Source organism: Danio rerio, chromosome 1, assembly GCF_052040795.2.
Source record: "Danio rerio strain M-AB ecotype USA chromosome 1, GRCz13ab, whole genome shotgun sequence".
NCBI lineage: Eukaryota > Metazoa > Chordata > Actinopteri > Cypriniformes > Danionidae > Danio > Danio rerio.
In genome coordinates, this window is record NC_141021.1 from 7,606,721 (window position 1) to 7,625,000 (window position 18,280).

General features: G+C 36.4%; 1 long non-coding RNA gene across 2 annotated transcripts in view; it reads left to right on the forward strand.

The window, feature by feature from the left end:
• Positions 1–10,546: 10,546 nt before the first annotated feature.
• LOC141384432 (uncharacterized) overlaps positions 10,547–18,280 on the forward strand; it is a 175,556-nt gene continuing 167,822 nt past the window's right edge. The window contains exons 1-2 of one of the 2 annotated variants that reach the window (XR_015476149.1): positions 10,547–10,610; positions 10,785–10,866. This is a non-coding gene — a long non-coding RNA (uncharacterized LOC141384432). Of the gene's footprint in view, positions 10,655–10,784; positions 10,867–18,280 lie in introns of both variants that reach the window. The other variant, XR_015476148.1, reaches the window with a different exon arrangement.

The following is an 18,280-nucleotide window of genomic DNA, read 5'->3' on the forward strand; positions in this document are numbered from 1 at the left end:
ATTGTATGGGTGTTTTTCTAGTACTGGATTGCAGCTGGAAGGACATCTGCTGGGTAAAACATATGCTGGAATAGTTGGTGGTTCAAAATGAATGAATCTATAGATAACTAGACCGAATAGATCTTTTAATCTCTCATATTGACGCATTTTTCCCAGTGATGGATTGAGGCTGGAAGGGTATCCGCTGCGTAGAACATGTGCTGGATAAGTTGGTGGTTCATTCCGCTGTGGCGACCCCAGATTAATAAAGGGACTAAGCCTAAAAGGAATGAATAAATATTGACGCATGCGTGTCCGCTTGTAGACAGCAGAGGGCAGACCAACCATACATTTCACCCTCAAATAGGTCTCAAAACTCCTCGTCAGAGACTTCCTCAAAAGTCAATCTAGTCAGAAATATTAATTACCTTCAGAATCTCACCGAGTGCCCTGACCTCAGATCTGCTGCGTCTATTATGCCACAATAAAGTCAGATTTCAGTCCGCCTGACAATATGGCAGTCAGCAAGATGAGTGAAAATAGATGCTAATTAGCACCTTCCACCGTGAAGCGCTGTGCCGCATGAAAGAGCGTGTTGATGCGGGTGCGAGAAGCCATTTCCCCCCCGTACAATCACACGGGCCTTGATTGCCGGCTTTGTGAACGCCGGGTGCAATGAGGCAGTATTTTCAGGGTCCCTTAGAAACCCATTTCAGCTGTTTTATCTGTTCAGTAGTGGTTTGCTGACACTACCCATAAACCCTTGTGCTTTTAGTGTGACATGGACCATGCTCTATTTGTGTGTGTGTGTGGGGGTGACCCTGAAATGTAACAGCTGGTGTGTAGGATCCCGTGGGACATGATAAACTCATTCGATATATAATAATGCATTAGGAAGGTTAGTCTTTTTTGGACAAAATACTACAGTATAAGAGTTTATTAATGCATCAGATGTGTGTGCACAGATTCAGCATCAGTAACAGTTGTGTATTCACAAATGTGGAAGTAAATACGCACACACACACACAGATATATTGAGTTATTGACCTTGAGGAAGGGAAAAAAATAAATAGTTTCCTGCAAATCATGATGGTCAAGGAAATGTGCATATGGTTGATCTTCCCCTGGGTGGGCTAAATAATCATCTAAATCTACTGATTTCCAGTATTTAGGAAAGCAGTCGCTGGCCACTTTATTAGGTACACATTAGTAGTACCTTTGCCTTCAGAACTGCCTTAATCCTCCATGCCATAGATTCAGTAAGGTACTAGAAATATTCCTCAGTGATTTGTGTCCATACTGACATGATAGCATCACAGAGTTGCTGTGGCGCAGTGTATGATTGCCTCAAAGCAAGAAGATCGCTGGTTCGAGCCACACCTGGGCCAATTTCTGTGAGAAGTTTGCATGTTCTTCCTGTATTTGCGTGGGTTTCCTCCGGGTGCTCCGGTTTCACCCACAAGTCCAAATACATGTGCTATAGGTGAACTAGATAGGCTAAATTGTCCATAGTGTATGTGTGGGAATAAGTGTGTATGGATGTTTCCCAGTGATGGATTGCAGCTGGAGGGGATCCGCTGTGTAAAACATATGCTGGATAAGTTGGTGGTTCATTCCGTTGTGGCGACCCCAGATTATTAAAAGGACTAAACTGAAAAGATGAATGAATGAATGAATGAATAATATAACGAGAAAACAGTTCAAATTGTGCTTCATAAATGCTACGTGGTGTCTGGTTTGAGGTTAGCTTCTTGTGTTGAAGCACAAAATGTCAACTCTGTTATTGTAAATTCAGTTTAACAATAAGTTTAACAATTATTGATAACAGAATCAAATGTTTGCTATAACATTTAAGCATTTTGCATTACATTGATGATGGATTACTGTAATTTACTGTAAATTATACATTTGTTGCTTATCATTCCAATTTAAAGGGGAAATAATGTAAAGTGCTTAAAATGTATCAGCAGTTCTGGAATGAGTCGTACATATTGTAATCCTTGCAGAATAGGTTAAACTTTAATTTTATCAAAAGGAGACAGAGGAACGTGATTGTCTATTAACCTTAATATTCTCAACTCTTACAGGTCCAAGAGTTAGGCCTACATTGAGGAGCTGTAAGTAGCCTCGCACCAGTAAATACAATGTACAGTACAAAATCTGTTAATCAGATAAAGAACTGCCCTGGTATTTTGGTATGGTTATTATTTCTGCAGCATGCCGTAGTTCAAAGTAGAATTACAATCTGATATCATCATTGCACTACAGCACATTTTTAGGTAAAAGTGTTTTTTGAAAACATACCATGGTAAAAGCTCTTTGAAGTGCGACAGAGTAGTTGCAATAGTGATTCTGCCAAGCAGAACATGATCTTGCATCAACATCTTTGTTGGTCGTAGAATAACATTTTTATTAAACAGTCAGATTTAAAGGCTAGAGTTATTGTTATTGTTTGCTAAGGGGCTTCAATAACATTCTTAACTTTAATTCCTGCGGTTTTAAGGGTAGCTATGGTTTAGTTATTGCATGAGGTTAAGAGGTTAAGAAAATGTTTCTTTTAAACCAAGATCCCAAAACGTTCTGCTTGAATGACTTGAATCTGGAATAGTCCTTGTTTATCCTTCTTAAATAGATGTTGTGTTCTTACATATCTGTTCCATATAGAGATTTCTCTTGATGCAGATAAACATTTCTCTAGAAAAACACCCACTAAACGTTGAACATTCTTAACTTTAATTCCTGGCATTTTAACCAACACAGGCTCATTGTGGATACGTACCCCTGTGTACATTTCTGGAGAGCACAAGAGAGGTACGTCTGACTGCATATTGTCTTTAAAATGAACGCTATGGGACGGTATGACTCTGCTGACGGCTTTTGTTCATTTTAGCACTACCAGCTGAGGGCTTACTTCCATACAGACGACGTTTCTTAGTGTTTGCCTAGTAGCTCGGAGCACACGTTGTTGGACTTGGGACGTGGAGTGGAGCTCACTGCAGTGACAGGATTTGAGTCCGGTGAAGAACAGTTCCAGAAACCGGGTAAAACAAAAGCAAAAAATAAATGAGTAAGTAAACTAATAAACAACAGGCTGAAAATGTGGTGAGGCCACAACGGCTTTTTAAGCAACAAAGGCTCATTGTGGATACGTACCCCTGTCTACATTTCTAGAGATCACAAATTATGTAGCAAGAGGTATGTCTGGCTGCATTTTGTCTTTAAAATGAACACTACGGGACGGTATGATGCCGCTGACGGCTTCTGTTCATCTTAGCACTACCAGGTGACGGCTTACTTCCAGACAGACCGTGTTTCCGGTGTTACCAGTTTGCATAGTAGCTCAGTGCACACGTTGGTGGACTTGGGATGTGAAATGGAGCTCACAGCAATGACAGTATTCAAGTCCAGTGGAGAACAGTTCCAGAAAGCGGGTAAAACAAAAGCAAAAAATAAATGAGTAAGTAAACAAATAAACAACAGGCTGAAAATGTGGTGAGGCCACGACGGCTTTTCTTCTTCTAGGTTGCATTTGAAAACACTATTGGTTGGGTTTAGGGACGGGGGTGGGTTAGTCGGTCAGTCATTCTGTCGACAGCAAGCTGGACTGGTCGGCTGAAGTGTATATTGTGAGAAGAGGATGTGCGAATTTGTGATCATCAAAAACCATACACAGCTGCATCTGGTGGATTTGCAAAAAAATAAAAACTGAAGACCTGGGTATGTATTCACAATGAGTCTGGGTTGATTTTAAGAGTAGCTACAGTATAGTTATTGAATGAGGTTAAAAAGTTAAGAAAACGTTTGCTTGAAACCAAGATCCTGAAATGTTCTGCTTGAATGACTCGAATAGTCCTTGTTTATCCTTAAATAGATGTTGTGTTCTTACATATCTGCTCCATAGTGAGATTTTTCTAATCGGAACATTAGAGGTAAAACAAGTCACGTGCAAGTAAACTCTCCTCACATTGGTCTGAGTGTCAGGGTTTATTTAGCAGAGTCCCGCTAAGCTGTCAGGAGAGGTGGTGGTTTGATGGTGATTGACAGGGTGCGCGCGCGCGCTGTGTCAGAGGAGAGATGCAGTGGGGAGGGGTGAGAAGGGTGCGCGACATAGCCTATTTGAGGACCGGGAGGGAGACGCGAGATTACCGGGAGATCATCACTCGTTTGCAGGCAACCGGAAACTTCCCGCCATGCTCATAATTCTCTCTTCATATAGCCGTATGCCTATTACATATCCATAAAACACTGTGATATAACCGTGCTCGGATCGGATTGTTTTCTCACTGTAATCGAACCGCTCCAGGGTTCGTTTCAATCGAGCCGAGACCACCTCATTCAAGCGATCTCGGAGCGATTACTTTGGCGCGGAACAGAGCGTGATTGCCCTGTTCACATATGCTAAATGAACCACGCAAACTGGGCAAACGAGACACGTTCCGAAACAAAAGTGTAGGTGTGAAAGCACCCTAGGTTGCTTTTGAAAACACTGTTGGTTGGGTTTAGGGACGGGGGTGGGTCAGTCGGTCAGTCATTCTGTCGACAGCATGCTGGCCTGGTCGGTTGAAGTGTATATTGTGAGAAGAGGATGTGCGAATTACACAGCTGCATCTGGTGGATTTGCAAAAAAATAAAAACTGTGAGCCTGAACTGTGTACCTCTGGTTACGTATTTCTCTGTCTTCAAAAATGTAGAGCTGGTTATGTATGCACAAGGAGCCAGGGTTGATTTTAAGAGTAGCTACAGTATAGTTATTGAATGAGGTTAAGAAGTTAAGAAACGTTTGTTTTAAACCAAGATCCTGAAACGTTCTGCTTGAAGGACTCGAATAGTCCTTGTTTATCCTTAAATAGATGTTGTGTTCTTACATATCTGCTCCATAGTGAGATTTATCTTGACGCCGATACACATTTCTCTCGAAAAACACCCACTAAACGTTGCACAGCGGAAACAGACAAACATCAATTTCTCTGCGTGGCAATTGAGCACAGACACCTTATCATCGCGCATTCACCAAACGCGTCTGTGCTGAAGTTGACGTATTGCTCTGATGTGATCGCTTGCACTGAGGAGGACAGAAGTACGCATGATAGAATAATGAAGCAGGAACGGTGTGGACCTCCACGGCTCTATTTTTACAGGCATGGCAGGAGGAAGTGGAATGGAAAGGCTATCTTGCATTATGCATGGCCTGAGAGAAAGAGAGGAGCAGAGGGTAGCGGGGAAAAAAACAGCACTTCCTCTTGTGGGACAACAGACAAAAGAATGCTTTTATATTCAGAGTGTATGCATGCGTATGTGTATTTTATGATCTCTACTATGGTATGAGGGGACTAGAGAGTTGAAATGTTATATGTGCAATTGGTTGTGCAAATGAAATAATTATAATAGTAGTTATAATAGATATTCAGGCCGGTTTCATATGCTTTATATGGTGTTATGGATATTTTTGTATGTGGTAAATACAGTAGGAGACAAAATTTGTAGATTTGTATTTGTAGATGTGGTCTTTCTAATGTAATAGAAATCTGCAGATTTAAACAAAGTGATTTTGAGAGTATAGAAGCTGAAAACTTTATACAAAACAAATATTATGATAACGATATATGACTATATAACTATATTCATTCATTCTCTTTTCGGCTTAGTCCCTTTATTCATCAGGCTTCGCCACAGTGGAATGACTTATCCAGCATATGTTTTACACAGCGGATGCCCTTCCAGCTGCAACCCAGAACTGGGAAACATTTGGTTCATTTTAAAGTACAGATTTAAGCTTTATTTGTATGTATTTCTTATGTCTGTGAAGAAAGTATTCGCTGAGATTCCAGTGTGTTTGTTGAACACAAAACTGTCGTAAAAGCACACGTCTGGTCTGATCTTCTCCCCCAGAGAAAGGTAAAGTCTAAATCGCATTTGCGGCTGGCCAGAAGTGTGATATGCACTTTAATATAGCAGCATTTTTATGACACTGTATAACAATAATTAATATTTTTACAGTGCTGTGACTGTTGGGTTTAGGGTTGGGGTAGGAGTAAGTGTAACGGAGGCCAGCTAGTGTGTGGTGTGCAGGTAAACCTCACTCTTCTGACCTCTAAAGGTGCTCTAGTGACAGATGCTAGAGGACATGGTCTTTAGCCTCCTTGTTAGAGCAACCAACTCCTATGCGGAAGGTCGCCGGTTTGATACCAGCTCGGAGGGGGTTGGGTGGCGTAGAATCGGTGGGGTTACATATGCATTAAAAATACTATTTATTGGTTTACTTAAATAGATAACATAAATAATAATTGGTACAACTACTGTTTTTACGTTACTGTGGCGGTTGGGTTTAGGGGTGGGGGTAGACGTTGACAAAATACAATAAATGAAAAATTCAATAAATAATATAAAGAATTCTCGTTAACTTCTGGCCCAAACCCTATTGGATCTATTTACAACCCCGGAGAACTGTCAGTCTATAGCAATCAACGATTGGCTTCTGCACTAGTAGGCGGGGCTTTATTCACCATTTTGACTGTTATACTTTTCCCCTTTCACTACAGAGTGACATGTCTTGTGTATTCTGTAGTCTTTGGTTCATAAGATTTATTTACAATATAGTTTGTGAAGTAATATTTTCTGTCTCTTAGTAGTTTTATTATATGAGAGACTTGCTTTGTTTACCAATTAAGTTCATCTAATTGGATTTGCATTGTAAACATTCAATAAAAAGTTATTAAAAAGGTATTATTTTTATTTCATATCCCTTTTTTTCTGTGATTTCCTACATCCTTTGGGTTAAAAAAATATCTACAATTGAGAGTTTTTACATTTTGTTTTTATTTTTAATTTAACAGCATGTCCACTGTAGTGGACCACAGGACCATTTTAGTTCGAAACGACCGCCAAACCCAGACAACAAAACTGTAGAGGATATGGCTGTAAAGGGATATTAATCCAATATTAATGTAACAAAAACTAAACAAAAGCCATTTTTTCCTTTTGTATTGAAATTCCTGAAACAGTTTAGTCTGAAAGAGAGCCGAACTCAAAAAAGAAAAAGAAAAAACAGATGTGATGTTAATCCAAAACAAATTTAATATAAAAGCGATTTAAAACTGATTGTCATTCTCTAATTGTCTCTAATTCTCTAATTGTCTGATTGTCAAACTCTAAATCAGATTCCCCCTCAACTATTTCATTAAAAAATCCTCTCTGCTTCAGTTCAGCATCCTACAACATGCAAACATTAATTACATTAAGATGGTCTTGGTGTCCTCTACTGAAAAAAACAGCTTAAACCAGCCTATGCTTGTTGGCTGGTTTTTGCTGGTCGACCAGGCTGGTTTTAGAGGGGGTTTTGGCCATTTCCAGGCTGGTTTACAGCCATTTCCAGCCTGGTCTTAGCTGGTCAGGCTGGGAGATGACCAGCTAAAACCAGCTTGACCAGCCTAGCCAGGCTAGCAGCCCAGCCAAAACCAGCTAAAACCAGCTTAAACCAGGCTGGTCAAGCTGGTTTTAGCTGGATTCAGCTGGTCATTTTCCAGCCTGACCAGCTAAAACCAGACTGGAAATGGCTGAAAACCAGCCTGGAAATGGCAAAAACCCCTCTAAAACCAGGCTGGTCAACCTAACACCAGTCAACCAGCCTAGGCTGGTTTAAGCTGGATTTTTCAGCAGGGTCCACTATAGCGGACATTTAAAAAAGGATGATATTTTGAAATACAAACAAGTTAACAGCTTTGGAAGCTAAATGTATTGTTCCTAACACTTTAATAAACAATTATAATGTAATAATAATAGTAAAAAAAAAACATTTAAAAAGCTAAATTTGACATACCTCTCTCCATACCATAAAATGTGTATTTTTTTGTCGGCCATTTTGGATGCAGTGTAAGAAGTGGTTCCTAGCATGCCAGCCAATCAAATGACATATCACTAGAAAGCCCAGGATTTCATCTGAACAGTACAACAGGACTTGACAGAGTAGCTCAAAAAACTCAAAGAAAATTCATGAAAAGGCACCGTCCACTACAGAGGACACAAGTCAATGGACAGGGTTAAGCTCTCTCATTAAGTTTTTCATATGTTAAGTTTTTAAATACTCCCAAAATCATTCCGCAAAGATCCACAGATTTGTTACAAAATTCTGCGCAGAAATACCAAAAAAGTCTGCAGATTCTGTCTGACCCTACTGATAACTAACCACAACAATACACTGATAAAAAAGATTTAAACAGTTGTTACAAACCATTTTCATGGGTTAAATTTAAACAAACAGATGTAATGTTCAACTTTTCTTTGTATAAATTCAGCCTAAATAAATAGCTTGCACCCACTTACCTTAAAAAAAAGAACTTGAGTGACTCCAACGAATCGTTTTCACAGTGTATCCAGCGCAGCTTCATTTTCTGGGTTCTGGGATGTTTAAAACGGTGCCTCTGTGATAAAAGCACCGTTGGGTGATGATAAGTAATGCATATTTGATGTAGTCAAATGGAGGCTGATTTGAATAAAAAGCTCAGTGTGAAGTGTGTCTCTCACGAGCGGCAGCAGCGGGTTTAGATCTCTGGAGACAGGTGTTGACTAATGAGGAGCTTTTTCTGAATCCAGCCATGATGATTAAGTGTTAATTACAACAGGTCAGCTTGACACATTTCCAATAATTGGAAATATTTTGGGGATTTTGATTCGCAGGACAACACAAAAGAATGCATTAGTGCGCCTAATGAGATGTCTGTTTAGTTTGCTGCTGACCCACTTGACTTTCCGCTGTCTCCTTCAAGGACTATTCAGGAGTTTAGAGAAAGCTGAAAGCCTCATCGACCAGCTATGGAGTCCAGCATGCTGTCAAAATGTATTTTCAACAATTTCCACAAACAGTCATGCTAAATACATCTCATTTCTGTCTGTGTAAAATCAAAACTTACAATGTTTATTTCGCTAGCGCACATTGTTTTTCTAGATGAGCAATTAATCTAAGCAAGTTAATCCACAGAATTAAAAAAAAAACTTCTTTGTAATGTTTAATTAATGTGTGATTCATTCATTTTCCTTCAGCTTAGTCTATATTTCAGAGATTGCCACAGCGGAATGAACCACCAACTATTCCAGCATATGTTTTATGCAGTGGATGCCCTTTCAGCCACAACCCACAACCTTCTTGCTGTGATGTGACAGTGCTGACAGTGAGCCACCATGCCACCTAAAGTGTCATTCATTTATTAATTTATTCATTTTCCTTTGGCTTAGTCCCTTTATTTATCAGGGGTTGCCACAGCAGAATGAACTGCCAACTTACATAAAGTCATAATTTTTTTTTACATTTTTTAATCCAAGAAACTGTATAACAGTATAAAGAATACTATACCACTAGCACACACAACACTCTACAGTGAAAGGGAACAGTTCTTTAACACAATATCTACATTGGATAAACAGGAAAGAAGAGCAAAACAATAATAATTAAATAAAAAATAAATAAAAAAGTTGCATGAAAGATCTCATCATATTTATTTCCCAGAAAGAAGCACATTTTTTATTATCAATTAATTAAATGTTTTATTTCACATAAAACGTCTATAAGAGTTGGTATTTTTTTTTTAAGAAACCACTGTTTGTGAAAGTAATATTTCCCAGCAAGTAAAAGGAAGTTCACAATAGATTCTAACACTTTGTTTTGAAATTAAAAATAACAAATTGCAACCTTAAGGTGCAAATTACAACTCGTATAATCCGTGGAAAAGTAATATGAAGTTAAATCATACCAAAACAATGACGATATATTGAAGAAAAAAGAAGACAAGAAAAAAAATCCAGAGATTATTGTCTTCACATGTGTTTTTAAAGGTGCAATTATTAAAAATATCACAATATTTTTAAAGTAGGATCATTTTTTAATTATTATTTATTTTTTATTTTTTTAACTTATTTTTATTTAATTTCTTTATTTAATTTCTTCATTTTTTACATTTTATTTGATCTTTTTTTAATTGATTATTATTTTTTTTTATTGTTATTATTATTATTATTATTTTACTTTGATTATAATTTTTAAATAATAATAATAAAAAGATTAGGTGACACGGTGGCACAGTAGGTAGCGCTGTTGCCTCACAGCAAGAAGGCCTCGGCTGGGAAAGTTGGCTTTTTTGTGTGGAGTTTTGCATGTTCTCCCTGTGTTCGCGTGGGTTTCTTCTGGGTGCTACGGTTTCCCCCACAGTCCAAAAACATGTGCACAGGTGAATTGGGTATGCTAAAATTATTTGTAGTGTGAATGAATGTGTATGGATGTTTCCCAGAGATACGTTGCAGCTGGAAGGGTATCTGCTGCGTAAAACATATGCTGGATAAGTTGGTGGTTCATTCCACTGTGGCAACCACAGATTAATAAAGGGACTAAGCCAAAAAGTTAGTGAATAATAATAAATTAATAAAATAATAAGAATTATTATTATTACTATTAACTAAATCATTTATATCATTTATTTCAATAACAAACATACAAATTTACAAATTTGGTCCTTCTCTTTTGACGTCAGTTCGACGACGTCAGGTATATTTTTAACCACCCCCCTCTCATCGTTACTTTGCTACAAGTGGTTGATGCTAAAAGAAAGCCCCGCCCCCTAATAAGTATTCCGTTTCAGTTCGAAGTACCTTCAACTTCAGTCTCAGCACTTTCAACTAAATATCTAAAGTAATATAAAATCTCAGAACTGTAGCATCATCTATCATGCAAATTAATAAATAAAAGATTTAAACGTGTTAATAGTTTCTGTCCCTTTAAGATAATTGCGACGCTTCTCCTTCTCAATCATCTCAAACAGGAAAAAGTAGCCTAAATGTCAGGAAGGAGAAGAAAACCATCAAATTTATGAACAATTTTAGCCAGTTTCAGCTGTCTGAGAGGTGAGTAATCTGTTTAAATGCTGTTGAACTTGTTTGCTCATGGGATTTAGTAAAAGGTTTATTACCATTTGAGATACAGTAACTTACACGAGTGAACGGATGTGAAATGCTCACATTGTCAATCTTTCATCTAAGCTCAATTTGTAAAAATATTTTCATTTTGACACCCTGCATCTTTTTTAAAATTTGTATATTGGTTTATTTGAATATTTATTTATTTAATATTTAATTTAAAAATAACTTTTTTTGTAGTAATTTTGTCTGTCACGCTGCTGTTCTTGACTGTTTGGCGCCATCTTGTGACTGAATAACATGTAGATTAGGCTGAGCTTCATTCCTCCAGTTTTCTTTCTGGAAGTTTAATTCACAATTAGCAAAATATTACAGCTCAGAATAATGATTTGTGTCATATTGTTTACTTTTGCGGCAAGTAGCCATGTGATAAGAGGAGTGGTGGAAAGAGTACTGAAAAATCATACTTGAGTAAAAGTACCATTACTTGCCTAAAAATGTAGTGTAAGTAGAGTAAAAGTATCTGTTGTAAATATTACTCAAAGTATGAGTAAAAAGTAGCCCTTTTAAAAGTACTCAAGTGTGTAGTGAGTATTACGCTGTAAAAAGCTGATGCATTTACATGTAATTTGTGCATGTTTGTTTAAACGCAATATTCTATAGTGCATTTAGTTATTGCCCAGCAAGCAGACAACATAAGATGTTAATATTAGGTTAGATTTAGATTTGGATGTCAGGTGACCAAAATTAAATGTCTAGTCAATCTTTTGATGCCAAAATGACGTTGATTTTTGGTCGATTTTAGGTTGTTAGAAAGTGACCAAAATCCAACGTTGAACCAACATCTTAAACTAACTTGATATTGACGTCAAATACTGACATTTATTCGTCAGATGTGGAAACGAAAATCCAACGTCTGATAGACGTCATAGTGGTAGCGTGCACACAACCTCAAGCTGTAACATCGTTAGATGTTGATATTTGGTTGATTTTAGGTTGGACGTTGGACATTGACTTTCATTTCCAAACAAGATGCAATGTCCCCATAACGTTAGGGTACAGCATCAATCTGACGTCATGTTGACTTCTTATGCCTGCTGGGCGTTTAAGGCCTTCATACAGTAAACATCTGTCATCTTCCCATCAGTGACAGCATCTAAACAGTCTCTGGGTCATTGCGTGTGACGATTTTGAACATCATCTTGGACGCTTTCAATGCTTCCAAACAGTTTGTCTCAATTATAAATCACCCATGTCTTGAAATTGTTCATTCGGAGGCGATTTACTTTCTATATGCGATTTGATTGGACAGGAATCACAGGACTAATTTTTCTAATCCCCATAGACAAGAAATAATAAAGTAGTGACTGCAGGTTGATGGAAAGTAGTGGAGTAAAAGTGCAGATACTGCAGTAAAAATGTACTCAAGGGAAAGTAAAAGTACATGTTTTTAAAACTACTTAGTAAATTACAATTCCTGAGAAAGACCACTCAATTACAGTAATTTGCGTATTTGTAATTAGTTACTTTACACCACTGGATAAGAGTAATAATATAAATCTATTATTATATATATATATATATATACATATATATATATATATATATATATATATATATATATATATATATATATATATATATATATATATATATATATACAGTACTTCTAGTCTAGATGCACCTACTTTTTCCCTGATATTTAAGTTTTACCTACAAATAAGTAATAATGTAATATTTTTATTTGTTAATTATACTTTTTTTGGTTTAAAACATTAACACGAAGCATTGTTTAGATTCGTTTTTGGCTGCTAGCTGAAGTATAATAAGATAAATACAATTTCTGTCACTTGTAATTTTTAATATTTTTAATGTTTATTAATATTTAAGACTTTTCATAGGCCGTAATGGTTTTTTAAAAAATTAGGAAGGATAAGAGCATAATATAATTTGCTGTAAATCGTAGTCGAACTATGGTTTCATTTAGCTAACCATGCTAACTTGGAGCTGAATGTAAATATATGTGGTCTTGCTACAAATATACCTCAATGACATGCAAAAATATGTTAATGTTTTGGCTATAGAATGAATTGCTTTTTCAGTAATGATGAAAACATTGAATGACGCTCTTGTGTTTGTGAATGGAATGAATGAGTGTTCATTTCTTGAGAGTGGTGAATTTGAGTCTAAAGCAGAGTACCACAGTCAACCCTCTCAACCACGCTATAGGCTTGTTTATAATAAAGCTGTTGTGAGGAGCAAGATAAGCGGAGACGCTGAACTCTATTTCTAACTTGGCAGGCTTGTAAACACTGCCAAATGTGACAATAATGTCCCGTAACCGCTGCCAGCTGCCTGCCAGATACCTGACAGCTCTCAATGATTCTGCTGTTTCTCCGCCAGTATGGTTTGTAAAGGCTGTCCCGCCGCATTAAGAGCTCTGGAGCTTCCAGATTCTTCTAGCATTTCAAGAACACACCCTTAGCATCCAACTAACAACATCTGAGTGTTTACAAAGAAGCTTGTTTTAGAAAGAGGAGCCAAATATCCATGTTTTTAGGTAGTGATGTTTCTGTGTTGTGCATTATTGCTTTAAAAGGATTCTAGCATAATTCTAGATCACTCTAGTTATATAGTTCTAAATAGCTAAAAGGTTTCTTGTAGCAATAGCTAATTAAAATTAATTTCTTAAGCTTCCACGACAAACCAGGTTATTTATCAGTTTATAGTAGTGTAAATAAAAAATTTAAATCATATAATTAAAAAATATGATTTATTAATATCTTAATTTGCAAGTTAAGAAAACACATGCAAATAGAAGAATACTAACAAATTGAGAAAGCATCTTTAGGAATTTTACAGCACGTGTGTATGAGAAATTCCATGCAAATGTCAACCTTGCCATAAAAAAAAGTTTTCACCAAAATAGCGAAATGCTTTAAAGGTTTTTTTGTGTAGGCTTGTATTTTACAGTTCTACAGAAATACTCAAAAATGTCTCTGTCGATGTTTTCAAACAATTATATTTGATTTACCAAAGTCACACAAGTGGAAACTTCACATCTGTCATATTCATAAGAGGTGTCACATCCATAACCAAGCTTTTTCCTCATAAATGCAAAAATGTGGAATACAATAAAATCAATAACTTTTGTTCTATAGAGTGCAGACTCTTATTCTTTTTATTAGTATTATTTCATTTGGATTGTGCAGTTTAATTTACAGAATATCTACAAAGTATGTTGTAGACTGCAAACCCGCTATCTTTTTTGCATGTTTTTTTCCTTATTTAAGCTATAAAAATGTTTACAGATTAATATTTTTCTGATGCTATAACTCTGTGCTTAGTAGTTTTGGAAAATATTTACAGATGTGTCAATATAATGTTAACATATACTTTTTCTGTAAATTTTACTGCAGTTGTTACTGCAAATGTCACATCCATACTGCTGGAATTGCTTGTATGCAAATTCTAACAATACATGCAAATACAGAAACGCGTTGCAAATAGCGCATAATGAAAATGTCAGAGGTCCCTAAAAAGTGATGAACTGTCACTGTAAAAAAAATATTTTGCTCATTTACATTTTTAGGTTGAACCCAGTGGCGCAAAAAGGGGGTATGCAGTATATGCGGCGCATAGGGGCGCCACACATGGGGGGCACCATTGTGCCACAACTATTTTTTAAATTATTCATTTTAAAAGTTTCAAATAGTATATATTAATAATTATATATATATATATATATATATATATATATATATATATATATATATATATATATATATATATATATATATATATATATATATATATATACGTATATATATATATATACACACACATATATATATATATATATATATATATATATATATATATATATATATATATATATAGTTAAAAATGTTTATTTAGCATTTTATACGCGTATATTATTGTATTTTATTAAATTAAAAAATCAATCCACCCCCCCCCCCCTATTTTTCATACCATATACATGTTTTTATGAATTTATTATGTGTCATATTGATTCATCAGGCCTTTTGGTAACTTCTTAGCTCAAATCTATTTTAATTTTAGCTACAAACAAAGTTATAACATTTCAATTAAATAGAACATTTCACACAGTTTGTTTCTGTTTTTTTTTTTTACACTAAACATTTGACAGTCTTTTTTATTTCACTTTTAGCAGTTTCAGTCAATTGTTCTTGCAAAGACAGACCTTACACTTCTCACAGTATGCATGTGAGAAGTAATCTCAATGTTCTTTTGCCCTTTAGGACTCCCATGTCTATGATTTTGTTTTGACAAATGTAGTACAAAAAGTCCAAAAGCAAGGCTAGTCAAGGTGCTATAATCATTTAGTAAGGTAAAATTAAACTGAGGCGAAATTTGGGGTGGTATGAGATGCATTTCTTTGCGACTTAACATGCTTAATGTAATTATACCTTACTTCATACTATTTCAGTTGTGTTCAGAACTGCGAAACTGTATTTTTTGAAGTATATTGATATATTTATGAAAAAATATCTTTAATTTATTGATGGAAATATTTTCCACATTTTATCACTTGCCTGTTTTAAAATATAGTTGGATTGAAGGGGGGGCGCGGAAAAGTTGAAGCCGCATACCCATCAGTAAGTGTGCAGTAGCGCACCTGGTTGAACCAATTCAACTTCACAAGTCATTTTGACTTGCAACAATTAAACTGACTTAAAATATCAAGGTAAATTTTGTTTAAACTCGAAAAAAAGATTCAACCTGATTAAATGTTTAAATTAAGACATAACAACACAAGCTGTCATGACTTTTTACTATATGTGCGTTTTATAGTGTGCCTGCTAGCTGTTAATAACATTTAGTTTAACACTATATGTGCAATTTGTCAAATTATTAGGGCTAAAAATACACAAACAATAACGGTTATGCTGATGAAAATTGAAACACAATGTCGAAAGTGTCTGTTAAAGGAGCGCTGACAGTTTTGACAGTTACAAGTTCGAAAATGGCGGGAAATAAAGAACCACAAATTTAAGCACAAAAAGCTTAAAAATGTTCTTTGAGATTATATGGAATATTTGAAAATATAACTACAATGCGAAAGTACATTTGGTTTTAAAGAACAATCATTCTTACCGTACGTTCACACCGAAAGCGGCGAGAGCGTCCAAGGTCGCTCTGGCCGCCCTGGCGACAACGCTCTCTGCCTTCAGCTCCTGCGGCGAGAGCGTCAAAACTCGCTACATTGATCTCTTATTTAAAGGAGCCGTTGCAGCATATCAGTTACATTCCTGCATAAAACATGTTTCCACCGTGAAAATGTTGCGCACTTCTTATCAAATTCATACAACAATGGAAGATCAAGTTGCGTGTGGAGCGGCTTTGCTTATCCAATATGTGTTCATATGGCTGAAATATCCTGAAGCAGCAGTACTGTTTTGTACTGTCACATCGCGTGAGATTCCCGCTTTTTTAAGATAAATTTATATAACATTAATGAACATCAGTAACTCGCCAGTAATATATTTAATGTATGTTCCTGTAGGAAAAAATGGTAAATAATTGGAAATCCGGCGACCGCAATAATTAAACCCTTGGAAACAACTGTGGTCGGAGCCAAAGTTCACAGGTCTGTGTTCTCTGAACTGCTATCAAGCGATGGACGTCTTCATACTGATTGCTTGCCGCCGAAACGCGTCATAGCTCATTACCATAAAGTTGACTTCATTTCAACTCTCCTCGACGCTCATGCCGGCAAAGACGCGCCGCGCTGCTCCTCGCCGCTTATCGCCGCCGGCTCTCATTGAAAATGAATGACTTCCGGCTACTTTGACGCTCTCGCCGCTTTCGGTGTGAACGTACGGTTAGAGTGGTAGTTGGTGGGACAAGGATTTGACACCTGAAAATGTGTGATGCCTTTGAAGAATAGGCCTACATTTCATTCTAATCACACTAAGCTTCTCAGTTAAAGGACTAATTTAATAAAGCTAGAGAAGAACTTTGTCTTGGTGCAATAAATTAAGGTTTATTAAGCTGACTTAACATCAGGTTAAATTTAGTTGAAACTTAAAAAGTTAAGTTGAAACCTGACTAAATGTTTAAACATAGTCATACTACAGTTAGGGTTATACTGTATGTATCACACTATGTATCACTAAGTCACACTATGTATTTTCTTACAGTGTGCCTGCTAGCTGTTAAAATAACATTTTATTTAATGCTATTTGTGCGATTTGTCAAAATTATTAGGGCTAAAAATATATAAACAATAACCATACAACCAGAACGTTAAAATAAACAAATAATTCGCCTCTCAGAACAACTGACTTTAAACAGGAAGTACATTTTAAAAAACTTTAGTGTATTTAGTGATGAACATTGAAGCACATCGTCAAAAGTTTCTGATGAGAGAGCGCTGACAGTTTTGACAGTTACAGGTTTGAAAAAAAGGCGGGAAATAAAGAACACTAAACTGAAGCATAAAGAGAAGGATTTTTGGGCCTAAAATGTTCTCTGAGACGATAAGGAACGTGTGAAAATATAACTACAATGTGTAAAGTACATTTGGTTTTAAAGAACAATCGTTTTTTTAGAGTGATTTGAAGTTGAAGTTTGTGGGACAAGGATTTGACACCTGAAAATGTGACGTGTTTGAAGTATAGGCCTACATTTCATTCCAATCACACTGAGCTTCTCAGTTAAAGGACTAATTCAATTAAGCTAGAGAAGAATTCACCCCTTTGTCTTGGTGCCGGGATGAATTAAGCTTTAAACAGACTTGATACGGACTGTCAGACCCCATTAGAAAACAGCAATCTGACAAAAAAAAGAGAGCGAGTGGGAGCTGAGAGCTGCGGCACAAAGCTATACTGCCAACGTTATTCAGGCTGTTGGTATAAATTAAACATTGACTGTACTCATATGAGTGCCGGGACACAAACGCTCCACTGATTATATGCTGTCAGCGTGCGGCAAACACAGCCTGCGAAAGTGAAGGTCAAACATGTCGGGATTTTACATGAGAGAGGGAGAGAGAGAGACTTCAGTGTACTGTTTGATTGATGCCGCTCTTTCATCCGCCATCACCTCGTTCCTTTTCTGTCCAAATATGAAATGATGCAAGAGATGAGGAGTGTGTGACAAATTTGCCTACTTCAAATAATTTAGAGGTTCACAGAACATTTCAGAAAAGAAACCATCCGGATGAAATCGAAAGCGCAGAAAAGCATTTTTGATGCTGTTGTTAGCGCCTATGACAAACGATAAAAGCATCTTCTGTGATTTATGAGAAATATACAGTTGAAGTCAGAATTATGAGCCTCCCTGTATTTTTTCCCCCATTTTCTGTTTAACAGAAATAATTTTTCAACACATTTTAAACATTTAATCACTAATTTCC